Below are 16,943 nucleotides of genomic sequence, written 5' to 3' on the forward strand. Positions count from 1 at the left end.
GAGGGTGGGACCTACCGTCGATGCCGCGGCCGTGGCTCGCTCCCGAGTTGAAGCTCGTCATGGGGGATCGCCAACGTGGGTGAGGAACGAGGCGATTTCTTCCAACAAGCGACCGTCGTCGTCGACCTCCTTTGGTTCACCTTCCGGCCACAAGCTTGCCCATACATCGGCGGTGCCGGATAGCATGGATTCGATGCTCCTAGCGGAGGCGGCGGAGCTGAGGGACCAGTGCTCCCGAGGGATCCTTGAAACCTCTCTGTGGGATTTCAAGGGTCTGCTGACGACGAGCGACCTTGAGCATTTCCAACACGTGATCGGCGACGCCCGAAAGGTATGATTCGCTCGCTCGTCTCATGTGTAAGCTTTATGTTTATTCCGATTATGCGTATACCACCTGTCCCCATAGATGCTCGCACGCCAAGAACGAAGTGACCGCATTCTCTGGGACCTGTTGCGGCGCATGCAGATTATCGAGAAGGACAAGGAGAGTGCGGCGGCCGACCACGCTGCCGCTCTAGCGGGGGTCCGTACCGCCCGAGAGTTCCAAGCACTCGAGGAGGAGCTGAAGCGAGCCCGCGAGGAATCGGTGGCCGAGAAATCGCTTCGCGTACCCGAGCAGGCGTCCCGGGTGAAGGCGGAGCAGGCGGCCGACACCTTCTTAGGGGAGACGAAGAAGCTCCAGGCGGCACTTTCAAGCCGTGACGAGGAGCTGAGCATCGTCCACGCTCAACTATTGGCGAGCGAGATCTCCCAGGTCAAGACCGAGAGGGAGAGGGATTCTTTACGGGCGAAGGTGCAGACCCTCGTCGAGGAGAAAGACGACGCTGTGCGATCCAAGACGGAATTGGAGGATAACTGGGACCTCACGTTGGAGGTGGCTCGTTACGAGGCGGCCATACGGGTCCGAGACGCGACCGCGAAGGAGAACGCGTCTCGCGGGACCACCTTTTCCTTCTTTGACGCCATGTTTCCTCTTTGGATGATGAGCCGCATAAGGACGACCCGCGTCCCCAAGTCCCCGTAGAGGCCGCCCAGTCGACGAACCGCCCATTTGACGGAGAAGCCATCGGCGGGTCTGGCGCCCCTCGCCCCGAGGATGATGACGAGCAGATCGACTTCGGCTCAGAGTAGCCAACTTTTCCTTGGTTTTTTGCGCACCTGTTTAGCGCTTGTATTGTGTTTTCTTTAAGATACTCGCTGTGTTTTTCTTTCGTTTGACATTTGTCGTATTCTCATATTTTCTCGTTGGGTTGTTTGTGCAACATTGTTTGCTTTGGTTAAAGCTTTTTTGATCTGTTATGCGTCTTATTTTCTCGACTTGCTATGTTTAGCGTAATCGATTCGCACAATCTGATTAGTACGTGTCTTACGAACCCGGCTTACTATATCTAGCGTAACCGATTTGCATGGCTTAGCGCCGCACCTGGCGGCGAGGTTTTCCGCGGACGCTGGCTAGACCATTTTCTTTGAGCGAATGCGAGTCTTCACCGTTTATTTGTGACTCACTGTCTATCGGCGTGTGCGAGCTGAACGACTATCGCGCCCAATTGTCGGCGCGTACGCTACCTATCGGCGTGCGTGTTGTGCGCCGGAACGGGCCTGAGGCGAGCGCGGTTCCCAGCGAGTGTGATACCTGTCGGTATGCACATCGTGTTACGGGTGGGCTGCCAAGATAAGCGATCCGGTGCCCGGACGTGATCAACCAATGCCGGTGTGCCAGGCGTCGGAGGTCCAGTGCCGGATCCGATTTGCCGACATTTCGCTACCTCTCGTTGTGCGAAACGTGGACTCGTGCGAGTGCGTTGCGCGAAAAGTGTGTACCTGTTACCTTTATTAGCCCCCCGAGTTTCTTGTGTACTCGTAGATGAGACTAGAAATTATAACATCATAGGATAAAGGTTTTGAGATGAAATGTAATTCAATTATCATGTCAACATAGTTAAAAATTGCATTCCCAAGCCGTTGGCTTTACTTGAAACTTGAAATTGTTTTTTGCTAAAATCGAAAATAAGATGAAAATAACAAAACATAGGGCAAGCGGGAACGGGCTTCTATTGGTAGTATTGCCGCAGGTGCTCCGCGTTCCACGGATGCGTGAATACGAGTCCCTCTAGGTTTTCGAGCTCGTACGTGCCGTTGTGGATGGCTCGGCGCACACGGTACTGGCCTTCCCAGGTGGGGCCCAGAACTCCCACACCTTGCACCTTGGTGTTTTGGAACACCCTTCTAAGTACGAGGCTTCCGTCGGCGAACTTCCACAGCTTGATCTTGGAGTTGTAGTACTTCTCGACCTTTCTCTTTTGTGCGGCGAGGCGGGAGAGTGCGTCCGCCCTCTTCTCGTCTATGAGGTCCAACTCGAGCCTGACTGCGTCGTCGTTGGCGGCTTCTTCATACTCCTCGATGCGCAAGGTTGGCAGCTTGGTCTCGACAGGTACCACGGCCTCGACGCCGAACGCGAGAGCGAAAGGGGTTTTGCCGGTCGCATTTCGCGCGGTGGTTCGGTACGCCCACAAGACCATGGGAAGCTCGTCGGCCCAAGCCCATTTTCTTTCTTCCAGCTTCTTCTTCAGGTTCTCTTTGATCGTCTTGTTGTACGCCTCGACTTGGCCGTTGGCCTGCGGATGGCGGGGAGAAGAGAAAGTCTTGCTAATGCCCAATTGTTCGCACATGTCTCGGAGGCGCGCGTTGTCAAATTGCTTTCCGTTGCGGGTCACAATCGACGTGGGGATCCCGAAGCGGCAGACAACGTTCTTCTAGATGAAGCTCGTCGTGTTCGCCTCGGTGATCTTCGCCAGCGGTTCGGCCTCTACCCACTTCGTGAAATAGTCGATCGCCAGGATCACATGCTTGTATTGCCTTGGGGCCATGGGTAGCTCACCGATGAGGTCGATTCCCCATTTCGCGAAGGGTCATGGCACAATGATCGGGCGTAATGGGGCCGGCGCTTGGCGCGGGATGTGGGCGAACCTTTGACATTTGTCGCATTTTTTGGCCCACTCGTGGGAGTCCTTTTTCAAGGTAGGCCAAAAATATCCGAGCCTTAGGAGCTTCAATGCCATAGATTGTCCGGCGGCATGGTTTCCGCACACCCCTTCGTGCACTTCGTGGAGCGCTTTCTTCGCCTCGACTTCGTTCAAGCAACGGAGGAGGGGCATGGAGTAGCCTCTCTTGAACAAGTTGTCTTCCCTCATCGTGTATTTCGGCGCCAAGCTTCTCAGCATTCTGGCCTCTTCTTTGTCTTTGGGGACGACTCCTCGCTTAAGGAATTCCACGAGCGGCGTCATCCATGAGGGAGGCGGAGTCCCGTCAACTACCCCTACGTTGCCTCTTAAGACGTAGGGTCGGGTCAACACTTCTATCGGGACGTTGCCCGCTCCCTCCTCATATATCCCGGACGCAAGGCGTGCCAGGGCGTCGGCGTTGATGTTCACCTCTCGGGGAACTTGGACTACCTCGAACCACGACAAGGCCTCTAGATTCTTTTGGGTCTTAGACAAGTACGCAATCATGTTTGGCTCTTTGGCGGCGTAGTCACCCTTAACCTGGTTCACAATCAACTGCGAGTCACAGTGAATGCGCAGGTTTTGGACGCCCAGCTTGTTTGCCAGTTCCAAGCCAACGATCAGAGCCTCGTACTCTGCCTCGTTGTTGGAAGCCTTGAACTCGAACCACAAGGCGTATCTCAGTTTTTCCCTATCGGGATTTTTGAGCACAACGCCGGCGCCAGCCTCCCGGGCGTTTGACGCGCCATCTACGTGCAAGTCCCAAACCGGCCCTATCGGGCTGTTGGTCCTCTTCTTCGACGACTCGTTGTGGTCGTTCTCCTTGTCTTTCATGTCCTCGTTGCCTTTGTCGCCTTCGTCAGTCGAGGGTGCGCTTGTGAATTTGGCTATGAAGTCGGCGAGGGCTTGGCCCTTGATGGCGGTTCTCGGTTGGAACTCGACCCCGTACTCGCCCAGCTCATGGGACCATATGGCCATTCGAGAGGAGGTCCCTTTTTGCAGGGCCTTCTAGATGGGATGTCCCGTGCGTACCACGATGGGGTGCGCTTGGAAGTAGGGCCGAAGTTTCCTCGCACTCACGACAAGGGCGAGGGACAATCTCTCGATTTATGGGTATCGGGTCTCGACGTTGAGGAGCGCCTTGCTAACGTAGTAGACCGGCCATTTTACCTTGTCTTCTTCGCGTACGAGAACTGCGCTCACGGCCCTATCGGAAACCGCGAGTTAGACATACAAGGTTTCGCCATCCTTCGGTTTTGCGAGGAACGGGGGGGAGCTGAAGTAGGCCTTCATTTCACGAAACGCCTCTTCACACTCCTCAGTCCACACAAATCCGTCGATCTTCTTCAGTGCCTTGAAAAACGGTTGGCACTTATCGGTTTCCTTGGAGACGAATCGCGTCAGGGCGGCGATCCTTACCGTCAAACTATGTACTTCTTTCACCTTCTGTGGCGACCTCATCTCTAAGATCGCCCTAATCTTCTCGGGATTCGCCTCAATCCAGCGGCGGCTCACCATGTAGCCCAGAAATTTTCCAGACTCAACCCCAAAAGCACACTTATTTGGATTGAGCTTCATTTTATAGCGCCGTAAGAATTTGAACATCTCCCTAAGGTCTCGAAAGTGGTCGCAGACCTTAAGGCTTTTGACGAGCATATCATCCACGTAGACCTCCATAGTTTTTCCAATTTGATTGGTGAACATTCGATTCACCAGCCTTTGATACGTTGCTCCCGCGCTTTTGAGGCCAAAGGGCATGACCTTGTAGCAGTAGAGTCCGTGGTTCGTAACAAAGGTGGTCTTGATCTGATCCGGCTCGTGCATGCGGATCTGATTGTAGCCTGAGTAGGCGTCCATGAAGCTCAACAACTCGTGGCCCACCGTGGCGTCCATAAGTTGCTCGATCCTCGGGAGAGGGAAGCTGTCTTTCGGGCAGGCTTTGTTGAAATCTTTGTCGTCGATACAGATCCGCCACTTCCTGTTTGGCTTCTTGACCATCACCATATTGGACACCCACTTGGGGTGCTCCGCCTCCATGATGAAGTCGGCGGCGAGAAGTTTGTCAACCTCTTCACCAATGGCTTGGTACCTCTCTCTGCTGAACGCCCATCGCGGTTGAACGCGCTTAGCCACTCTCTTGTCGTCGTTAAGACGGTGAACCATTATCTCGGGGTCGATCCCCGGCATGTCGGCGTGTGTCCACGCAAAGACATCTTTGAACTCGCGGAGGAAGGCGGCGAGCTGGGTACGAACCTCGGACGGGAGTTGGGAACCTACCTTGATTACTTGGTCAGGCTTGGCGTCGTCCAACACGACGGGAACGAGGTCGTCCGGTGTCTCCACCTTTCGACGCTCGACATCGTCCCTTTGGTCCAGCTCTCCGAAGGTGCCTCATTCCTCTATCTTGCATGGGAGCTTGTCCCCGAGCTGGAAGACGGTGCTCACCATCTTTCCCTTTTCTTTCCCGTCCACGCCTTGGATGTAGCACATTCTTGCCATCAATTGGTCTCCCAACATCATGGCTATTCCCTTATCAGTCGGGAATTTCATCATCAGGTGGTAAGTGGGCGTAATGGCCTTCAATCGATTGAGGGTCGGGCGGCCGATTATGATGTTGTAAGCAGAGGGTTAGTCCACGACCAGGAACGACACGATGTGGGTGACCTCGAGCCCCCCCCCCCCCCCCGGTGTCCCGAAGGTTACCGGGAGGTCGATGGTTCCCTCCGTCGTGACCCTCTCCCCGGAGAAGCCGAAGAGTGGAGTCGAGATTGGGGTCGGTCTCATCCCGGATAGCTTCATCTTGTCCAGTGCCGACTTGAAGATTATATCGGCGGGGCTTCCATTGTCGATTAGGATTCTCCGGACGAAGTTGTTGGCTACCGGGGCTGAGATGACTATCGCGTCGTTGTGTGGGTGGAGGACTCATGCTGCCTCTTGGCCAATGAAGAACATGGACTCGAATGGGGTCGGAGGAGGAGCCTCGTACGTGTGGTTGATGTAGTGCGCTATTTTCCCGTTGGAAACTTCACGCACGTACTTCTTCCTTTGCATGGCCGAGTCTCCGAACTCCGGGCCGCCCATGATCGAGCCCACGATGTGCAGTTGTGAGCTCTCCGGTTCTTCAATTGCCGCTCGGTCCGTAACGGTCACCGTCGCCGGACCCTTCCTTTCTTGCCGCGGACGTTCTTCGTGCGCCGCGGCTGTCCCGACCGTTCTCAGGACATATTCTTTCAACTTCCCATCTTGAATCAGGGCCTCGATCTAACGCTTGAGTTGGTAACATTCGGACGTCAGATGCCCGTGATCTTGGTGGTATTCACAGAACTTTCTTCGATCCCTCTTCGCGGGATCCTTCATGAGAGGAGTTGGACTTCCTAGCTTGTCACGGTGCAGAGCCAGGATCCGCTCTTGCGGAGTATTCAGGGGGGTAAATGTCGAGAACTTTCAGAAGCTATCGATATGCGGTGGTCTCGGCCCGAGGAGGGAGCGACTGTTAAGGGCCTGGCCTCCCTTGTTCCTCCTCTTTCAAGGGTCGGGACGATCTCCATCCTGGTCATCGCGACAGCGACTACCCTGTCCCCCAGACTTTCGGCCATCTCGGCCATCGAGATAGTCCTCGATTCCCATGTACGTGCGGGCTCTCGACATTAGCTCCGCCATGTCTCGCGGGACCTTTCAAACAATAGACTTGAGGAAGTCGCTCGTGCAAACTCCCTCGGTGATCGTCGTGATGGCGTCCTTGTCGTCGAACCCTTCGACCTTGTAAGATTCCCCGGTGAAGTGGGCGAGGTATTTGTTGTCAATGGTGCCCACAAGAAGAGTTGTAGTGTGTATTTATGTACATTTGATGTCATATAGTCTTACGAAGACTCTTGCTTGTAATTGCTTATTCATTAATAAAAATTTGAAACGTTCATTCAATCTTCCTTGTCTGAAGCTTTATGATAAAACCATAGTCTTTTAGTCCATAAACAAACTACACAACTTACGAAGAGACAAATGTAGATTTGCATGAACAAACTCTTCGTAGTTTGCTTAAAACGATATATTCGCAATCTAAGGGTCAAAGGACTATTGACCTCAGTATGATTGTTAGAAGAATCTATGATGTCTGGTTATGAGGCATTGAGAGTTGGAGACTCTATAGTTCTTCTAGGTATCTTCCGAAGGTACTGAATTGACTAGTGCACTTCTAGAGACAAGATAAGAACAAACCATTTAACCTCTTATGTCTCGAAGTCACTATGTATGAATTGCATCATGCTTACCTTAATCCTGAAATGAGACATGCCATTTCACACCTTAGTATTCTCATTTGAGAAAGTCAGAGTTCGGACTCACTATGTGATTCCGAACAGGGCCTATTGGTGTAGTACTAAGTTGTGAGTATGTCATGAGTAACTTTGTGAAGTTCTCATAGATATGGAATTCATGTACAAGATTGCTGAAATGCAATGTATGTCACCTCATGCTTTGTTCCTTGGAGTGTGAATAAATGAACTGGCCAGTGTCCAAATTGAGTCCTGACTCTTTTGGATGAAACAATGTGACTTGTTAGCTCCTTGTCAATACATTGTTTCTAACTTATTCACAAGCGACAAAGGAGTTGAGGAAATAACAGCTAGAAGGGTAAAATGGTAATTTAGTAAATCCCGACTAGCTGATGACATTCATGAAGGGTAGCATAGATAATACTCAGTGGATCCGCTCATTATAATTAGGTCGAATTCTTGAGTAGAAAACAAATTCATTTGAACCGAGAGATTTTCAGTGTCAGCTCTTTAGTGGAGTCAGTTGGCATTAAGCTAAACTTGGAAAAGGTTTGTGAACTTTTGAGTCCAAGTGTTTAGCTCAAGCTTTGTTCATTTGGGTCCATGAGGTCACTGTCACGAATCACATCGATAGGAATAGTTAAACTGGAAGCTAAGTCAAAACAAGAACGAAAATTGTCAAAAGGGTATTTTTGTCTTTTGAGACATATGATGAAATGAATGTCAATAAATTTTTTGACAAGGTCATTTGATGACATGCATCACTCGGCCAATACTAGTCTTATTGGGCCTTGTGGATTAATTTCATTTCATAAGAATTTTATTGAAAATTCTTAATGGGCATTTTTCATGTTGTCATGAACAAATGGAAAAGCTTCTAGAAGGCCTTTCTAGAGTATAATAGGCGCCCAATACCCAAAGAGAAAGAGAGTTCCTTTTGTGCATTAATGTATGAAGATACTTGCCAAAAGAAAAAGAGGAAACAAATTTCCTCTAGAAGAAAAGCACAACTTCGGCCAAGACAAGTCAAGGGAGAACAAAAATAAAAGAGGAAACAAATCCAAGGTGTCATGAAGGCTTATGTGGCCGTGTGACTTGGATAGGAATGGGAAATAAAGGGTTGCTCATAAAGACTTGGAAAATAAGAGGAAACTACTTCTTTCCAAGGCCAACCCTTCTCCTATAAATAGGACCCTCATTCCCCTCATTTTATTCATTCCACATAAGTTAGAGATTGAGAGCTTCTCTCTCTAGACCTTGTGGTGGCCGAACTCCTCTCTCTCTCTCTTTCTAGTTTATTTTCGATTTTTCTTGTTTTGGCACCTAGGTCCTCACTCGACCTAGTGTTTAGCTCTGCGACTTCAAGACTCGTTCTTAAGTCGTAGTGTTTAAAAGTGCCCACTCACTGATTCCTTTTATTTCGAGTGATTTAGTGATAGAAACTATCGTGGTTGCTCGAGGTGCCGAGGAAAGGAAGAGAGACGTGCTGCGAGGGGAGACGAGCGTTGCAAACTTTCCAAAAGCTTCTTCAAAGTTCAAGCTTCAAGAAAGGTTAGTAAACTCTTAGCTCATATTGGTTTTTAATTACATGTACTTGCTTCTTTGTCTAGGTTAGTAAAAACTGTTTTTACTTGAAAAGAAATTTTTTAAAATTCCGCCGCTTCCCGAAGCGTTTAATCTTTTTCTTAAACCCTAGATCAATTCCAACAAATGGTATCAGAGCTATGGTCAAAGATTAGCATGTACATGTATTTAAAAATATGAGCTTGAAAATCGTTTTCGAAAGTTTACTAATTTTGTGACAAGTTAGAATTGTTATCTTAGATTTTTTTTTAATTTATTGCTCTTGTCTCTAAATTAAAAAGCATGTTGATTTTCTATGAGTTTGGGATGTTTTTAAAACACATTAGAATCAGTTCTAAAAGTTTTTAATTTTTTATATTGAAAAACGTGTTTTAAAGGTTTGAGAAATTTCGAGTAAAATTTTGTGACTAGTTATATTGTCTTGCTAGTTTCTTATTTTTACTTGAATCGTTTTATGCTTGTTGTTATTTATTTTATGCCTTGTTATTACCCTGCTAATAAAACACAAATAAAAGCTTTAACAACCTTCATAAAACGTTCCGTTACACTCGATTCTTTTTCGCACCTAAAAAGGACCAAAGTTTTAATTATTTCTTTTTCTTCGAGCTGGAGTAAACCCGCATTAAAAGTGGCATAACTCTCTCCTAAGAAATCTAAATTTAATGATTCTTGAATCAAATTAAAGCTCTGTCTGTCCTCTGTCCAATGCCACCGGTTTCGGCTCAAAAGGACATCGGAGCCGCCAGATATGGCGATTTTACTCCGAGGTGCGCGGCTGTCTGAAACTCCAGTTTTTTTTAGAAATCCGGATTTTCAAACCCCACTACCATGAGTTATAGAACTCTAATGAGAAAATTTTCTTGAGAAAAAATGTTTTTCATATGATTATAAACATGATGTGTAAGATTAAAATGTTTTTATTTTTGAAAGTTTAATTGAAATTGTTTTTTTTTTCAAAAACTAGTTTGAATTTTGAAAAACCGTTTTCACTTTCAAACTTGAAAATATTTTGTCACCCAAATCAAATCAGTTTTCAAAATGTTTTCAAAACTATATCTATATCACATATGTTCAAAATCTATATGCTCTTGAAAATTTGAGTGGGAGGTCTCCTTGTAGACAAGTCGAAAAATAAAAAGATGTGTAATCTCAAACTTTCAAGTGTTCGAGTGAGTTGAAGTTCACACTTCCCTCACACACTTTCCCGAAATAGAAACTAGGAAAAGATCGAGTATGTACCTTGTGCCTTTATGCACTAATACTACTCTGAACATGTCGATCTAGGATTCTCTTCTAGTTGTCCGCTCTGTCACTCTCTAACTAGGAAATTTGTTTCCGAACTTATAAGAGTCGATGAACCAACTCCAAAAACTAAGTGGGAGGGTTATACTTGTTGTTTGTAACCCACGATCCCCAACACTAATGAAAGAAGCAATTAACGTGGGACTAAGAGCCGCTCTTGCGACCCTCACTTAAATGGGAGTACTCCAAGGCGTTATTGCTTCGATCATTGCTCAATGGGCTACGTCCGAGAGTGAGACGATGATGGCAAGGCCTCCCCTTGGGGGATTGTTTTTCAAAGTTGATCTTTTGGACTAAGTGGTTGGTTGCACACTTAGGCTCAATCCCTAGTAATCCTCCCTTGAGGCTCTGCGAAAGGATATGAGTGATCAAACCAATTTAAAAGGTGGCTAGTCAAAATAGATGTATTGTCATCTTGGCTTAGCATTAATGATGTGTCATTTACTTATAAAAGGAGATTTTTTGCGGCCTTCTCTTGAGGGAGTAAATTATCGTTTGGTTTATAACACCTTTGGATTTTATAAAAGTCTTAATAAAACTTAAATCCTAAACCAAAGACTAATCATAAACTTGTTTCAACTTAAATAAGCGACATGTCTCTCAAACATCCCTCGATCATCCTTTCCTCGAACAAACTCGAAAACAAAAACTACGTAGATTCGAAACATAACCACGACATAGTCCTTACCAAGCACAAATGGGTACTCACCACCCCATGTCCTCCTCTGACGAATAATGATTCAAGTCAAGAGGACAAAGACGCCTTGGCGGCCTTGCTCTGCTCCGATTAGATTGTGAGGTGCTATATCTTAGCATCAATGAACAATGTGTTGCAACAACAACATCGTGACATCGAGACTGCCGCCGACATGCTCACCAATCTCCATGAGATGTTTGGAGGGCAAAGGCGTCAAGCAAGGTAAAAAGCAGTCCGACAGTTTATGAACTGTCGCATGAAGGCTAGGACTCCTATTGGAAACTTTATGATATTGATCATTAGTCATCTGAGTAAAATGGAAATCCTAGGATCTGAGATTGATGGGAAGAATGTCATAGATATGATCTTAGAAACTCCCCCTACATCTCTTGATACCTCCAAGATGAACTACTCCATTAACAAGCTAGAGTACACTGTTACCAAGCTTATGGAGGAACTTCACACTGCTGTAGGTCTCACTAAGAGAAAGAGGAATCAAGGAGAGGCATATGCTACTGAGCAAAAAGCCTCCGCCTCTGGAACTAAGAAGAGACCTCACAAGGCCGATAAAAAGAACTGTCCTACCAATCTCAAAGCAAAGGAACATAGTATTGTACTAGTTACCGAAGCATGCTTAGTAGCTGATAATGTATCAACGTGGATTCTTGACTCCGCTGCTACTAACCATATTTGTTGTTCCTTAAATGGTTTTAAGAAAACCAAAAGCTTAGAGGAAGGCGAGTTCTGTTTTAAATGGGGTGATGGGAGCCTGGTGTCTGCGAAGGCTGTGGGATCCGTGACGCTGTCTTTTGAAGACCGCACTTTAAACTTGAATAATGTTTATTTTGTTCCTACCTTTGGGAAGAACTTAATATCTGTTGCTCGTCTTCTTGAGCAAGATTATTGTTTAAAGTTCATTAAGAATGGAATTCATATTTCGTTTCCTGATAATTCTTTTGTCACTGATGCATGTATGAAGAATTCTCTTTTTTACATCTATCCCACTAAATCTTCTCTTTTAGACACCGAAATAGATAATGATCTAATTAGGGAGACAAAGAGGATCAAACTTTCTGAATCCTCCGATCTAACAAAATCAACATACCTGTGGCACTTGAGACTTGGTCATATCAGTCTAGATAGGATTAAGAGACTTGTGAGGGACGGTCCATTCCAAGACTCTGCAATAGGTTCACTACCTACTTGTGAATCCTGCATAGAAGGAAAAATGACTAAGCGACCTTTCTCCGATAAGGGTCGAAGAGCCACTGAGTTGCTGGAACTAATACATTCTGATGTATGTGGTCCGCTCAGCCAACAGGCACGTGGAGGATACGAATACTTCGTTATCTTCACCGATGATTACTCGCGATATGGGTTTGTCTATTTGCTTAAACACAAATCCGAGACCTTTAACGTATTTAAGGTCTTTAGGGCTTTAGTGGAAAAGCAAACTGGCAAAGTGATCAAAACCCTTCGATCTGATAGAGGTGGTGAGTATATGTCTGGAGAGTTCGATGACTTTCTTAAAGAAGAAGGTATCGCTTCTCAGCTTACCGCACCTGGCACACCTCAACAAAACGGAGTGTTAGAGAGAAGAAACCGAACTCGTATGGAGATGGTTAGATCAATGATGAGTTACTCATCACTCCCGCTTTCCTTTTGGGGATATGCCCTCGAAACAGCCGCTTACATTCTGAACCAAGTTCCGTCTAAAACGGTTCCTGGTACTCCTTATGAATGATGGACTGGCCGTAAAGTGAATCTTGGCCGCATCCGAATTTGGGGTTGCCCTGCACACGTGCTGAGGCAAAAGACTAGCAAGTTGGCTAGTAGGTCAGAATTGTGCCTGTTTGTGGGATATCTAAAGGAAACCAAAGGTTTTACTTTCTATAGTCCCGAGGACGATAAGACTTTCGTTAGCACGAATGCTCGTTTCCTCGAGGAGGACTTTATGAAGGATGCAAAACCTAGAAGCAAAATTGTGCTTGAAGAAAAGTTGGGTGAGGAAGCTTCTACCTCATCTGTAAGAACTGTTCTTACCCCAACTGAAACACAACCTAACTCATCAGAATCTCGTCAAGTAGTACTTAGACGTAGTGGGAGGGCTACTCAAAAGCCTGACAGGTACATGTCTTATGGAGACTCTCTTGTAGCCGTCTCTGACATGGATGATCCTGTTTCCTACAGCCAAGCGATGGCTTGTGCTGACTCAAACGTTTGGCTTGACGCCATGAAAGTTGAAATGCACTCGATGTATGTCAACAATGTCTGGAAACTTGTAGACCTCCCTGAAGGGATTAAACCCGTAGGGTGTAAGTGGATATACAAGAAGAAAAAGGGTCCTGATGGGAACGTCGAGACGTTCAAAGCACGACTTGTGGCGAAGGGTTATACCCAACAAGAAGGGATTGACTATGAAGAAACCTTCTCGCCAGTCGCGATGCTTAAATCCATCCGCATACTCCTATCCATAGCTGCAGCTCTCGACTATGAGATCTGGCAAATGGATGTCAAGACAGCCTTTCTGAATGGCAATCTTGACGAGCGCATTTACATAGCTCAACCAGACGGTTTCGTGGAAAAAGGTCAAGAGACCAAGGTTTGTGAGTTGCTTAAGTCCATTTATGGATTAAAGCAAGCATCTAGGTCATGGAATATTAGATTCGATGAAACTATAAAAAGCTTGGGCCTTGAACAGTCAATAGATGAGCCTTGTGTTTACAAGTTAATACACGAAAGCAAAGTTGTGTTTTTGGTACTATATGTCGATGATATACTACTCATTGGTAATGACGTGGGTAAGTTATCTGAGGTTAAGGTCTGGCTGGCAAAGCAATTCGATATGAAGGATCTAGGAGAAGCCGCATACATTCTGGGGATCCAAATCTTTCGAGATAGGAAAAACCGGACCCTGTCACTCTCTCTAGCATTTTATATTGATAAGGTGATGGATCGCTTCTCGATGCAAGACTCCAAGAAGGGTCAAACACCCTTTAGGCATGGAGTTTCACTCTCTAAGGACCAGTCTCCCAAGACTGCACAAGAGATTGAAGACATGAGGAAGATTCCTTACGCCTCTGCCGTAGGAAGCCTCATGTATGCAATGCTTTGCACTAGACCTGATATATGTTTCGCCGTTGGCGTAGTTAGCCGTTTCCAATCCAACCCTGGACCCGAGCACTGGATTGCTGTTAAGCATGTTCTTAAGTATCTTCGAAGAACTAGGAACTTGATGCTTACATACTCAGGTACTGACCTGACTATGACGGGATATACCGACTCCGATTTTCAAGCAGATAAGGATTCCAGGAAATCCACTTCGGGATCTGTGTTCATCCTTAATGGTGGAGCTGTTGTGTGGAGAAGTATTAAGCAATCTTGCATTGCTGACTCCACAATGGAAGCAGAATATGTGGCTGCTTGTGAAGCATCCAAAGAGGCTGTATGGCTTAGAAAATTCCTTAAGTATTTGGAAGTTGTTCCAAACGTCGACGAGCCCATGACCCTTTATTGTGATAATAGTGGGGCTATCGCTAACTCAAAGGAACCTAGAAGCCATAAGCGCTCTAAGCATATTGAGAGGAAATACCATTTGATTCGAGAGATCGCGCAACGCGGAGACGTGGAGGTGAAGTAGATCTCTGGTAGATCTATTCACCAAGGCCCTAGCGAACATGGTCTTCGACCAACTTCGAGAGGGATTAGGCATGTAGGACTACTCACATCTTCTTTGAGTCAAGTGGGAGTTTGTTGTCAATGGTGCCCACAAGAAGAGTTGTAGTGTGTATTTATGTACATTTGATGTCATATAGTCTTACGAAGACTCTTGCTTGTAATTGCTTATTCATTAATAAAAAGTTGAAACGTTCATTCAATCTTCCTTGTCTGAAGCTTTATGATAAAACCATAGTCTTTTAGTCCATAAACAAACTAAACAACTTACGAAGAGACAAATGTAGATTTGCATGAACAAACTCTTCGTAGTTTGCTTAAAACGATATATTCGCAATCTAAGGGTCAAAGGACTATTGACCTCAGTATGATTGTTAGAAGAATCTATGATGTCTGGTTATGAGGCATTGAGAGTTGGAGACTCTATAGTTCTTCTAGGTATCTTCCGAAGGTACTGAATTGACCAGTGCACTTCTAGAGACAAGATAAGAACAAACCATTTAACCTCTTATGTCTCGAAGTCACTATGTATGAATTGCATCATGCTTACCTTAATCCTGAAATGAGACATGCCATTTCACACCTTAGTATTCTCATTTGAGAAAGTCAGAGTTCGGACTCACTATGTGATTCCGAACAGGGCCTATTGGTGAAGTACTAAGTTGTGAGTATGTCATGAGTAACTTTGTGAAGTTCTCATAGATATGGAATTCATGTACAAGATTGCTGAAATGCAATGTATGTCACCTCATGCTTTGTTCCTTGGAGTGTGAATAAATGAACTGGCCAGTGTCCAAATTGAGTCCTGACTCTTTTGGATGAAACAATGTGACTTGTTAGCTCCTCATCAATACATTGTTTCTAACTTATTCACAAGCGACAAAGGAGTTGAGGAAATAACAACTAGAAGGGTAAAATGGTAATTTAGTAAATCCCGACTAGCTGATGATATTCATGAAGGGTAGCATAGATAATATTCAGTGGATCCGCTCATTATAATTAGGTCGAAGTCTTGAGTAGAAAACAAATTCATTTGAACCGAGAGATTTTCAGTGTCAGCTCTTTAGTGGAGTCAGTTGGCATTAAGCTAAACTTGGAAAAGGTTTGTGAACTTTTGAGTCCAAGTGTTTAGCTCAAGCTTTGTTCATTTGGGTCCATGAGGTCACTGTCACGAATCACATCAATAGGAATAGTTAAACTGGAAGCTAAGTCAAAACAAGAACGAAAATTGTCAAAAGGGTATTTTTGTCTTTTGAGACATATGATGAAATGAATGTCAATAAATTTTTTGACAAGGTCATTTGATGACATGCATCACTCGGCCAATACTAGTCTTATTGGGCCTTGTGGATTAATTTCATTTCATAAGAATTTTATTGAAAATTCTTAATGGGCCTTTTTCATGTTGTCATGAACAAATGGAAAAGCTTCTAGAAGGCCTTTCTAGAGTATAATAGGCGCCCAATACCCAAAGAGAAAGAGAGTTCCTTTTGTGCATTAATGTATGAAGATACTTGCCAAAAGAAAAAGAGGAAACAAATTTCCTCTAGAAGGAAAGCACAACTTCGGCCAAGACAAGTCAAGGGAGAAGAAAAATAAAAGAGGAAACAAATCCAAGGTGTCATGAAGGCTTATGTGGCCGTGTGACTTGGATAGGAATGGGAAATAAAGGGTTGCTCATAAAGACTTGGAAAATAAGAGGAAACTACTTATTTCCAAGGTCAACCCTTCTCCTATAAATAGGACCCTCATTCCCCTCATTTTATTCATTCCACATAAGTTAGAGATTGAGAGCTTCTCTCTCTAGACCTTGTGGTAGCCGAACTCCTCTCTCTCTCTCTTTCTAGTTTATTTTCGATTTTTCTTGTTTTGCCACCTAGGTCCTCACTCGACCTAGTGTTTAGCTCTGCGACTTCAAGACTCGTTCTTAAGTCGTAGTGTTTAAAAGTGCCCACTCACTGATTCCTTTTATTTCGAGTGATTTAGTGATAGAAACTATCGTGGTTGCTCGAGGTGCCGAGGAAAGGAAGAGAGACGTGCTGCGAGGGGAGACGAGCGTTGCAAACTTTCCAAAAGCTTCTTCAAAGTTCAAGCTTCAAGAAAGGTTAGTAAACTCTTAGCTCATATTGGTTGTTAATTACATGTACTTGCTTCTTTGTCTAGGTTAGTAAAAACTGTTTTTACTTGAAAAGAAATTTTTTAAAATTCCGCCGCTTCCCGAAGCGTTTAATCTTTTTCTTAAACCCTAGATCAATTCCAACAGTATTGTCTCAACGTCTCGTCTCTCCCTTGTTGGATGGAGAGGAGGTGAGTCTTCGACTTCTTTTGCGCCACGAGAGTGGCGAAACGAGCCAGGAAAGCCTCTCGCAAGGCCCAGAAGGACGGGATGCTTCCCGGTCTCAAACTCTGGAA

At 45.6% G+C, this 16,943-nt stretch overlaps 1 pseudogene; it reads right to left on the reverse strand.

Annotated features, from left to right (window-relative positions):
- Window positions 1-379: 379 nt before the first annotated feature.
- LOC149380608 (uncharacterized) overlaps window positions 380-16,943 on the reverse strand; it is a 29,228-nt pseudogene continuing 12,664 nt past the window's right edge.

Source organism: Urtica dioica, chromosome 11, assembly GCF_054948205.1.
Source record: "Urtica dioica subsp. dioica isolate 48M chromosome 11, U.dioica_male_clone48M_v1_H2, whole genome shotgun sequence".
Lineage (NCBI taxonomy): Eukaryota > Viridiplantae > Streptophyta > Magnoliopsida > Rosales > Urticaceae > Urtica > Urtica dioica.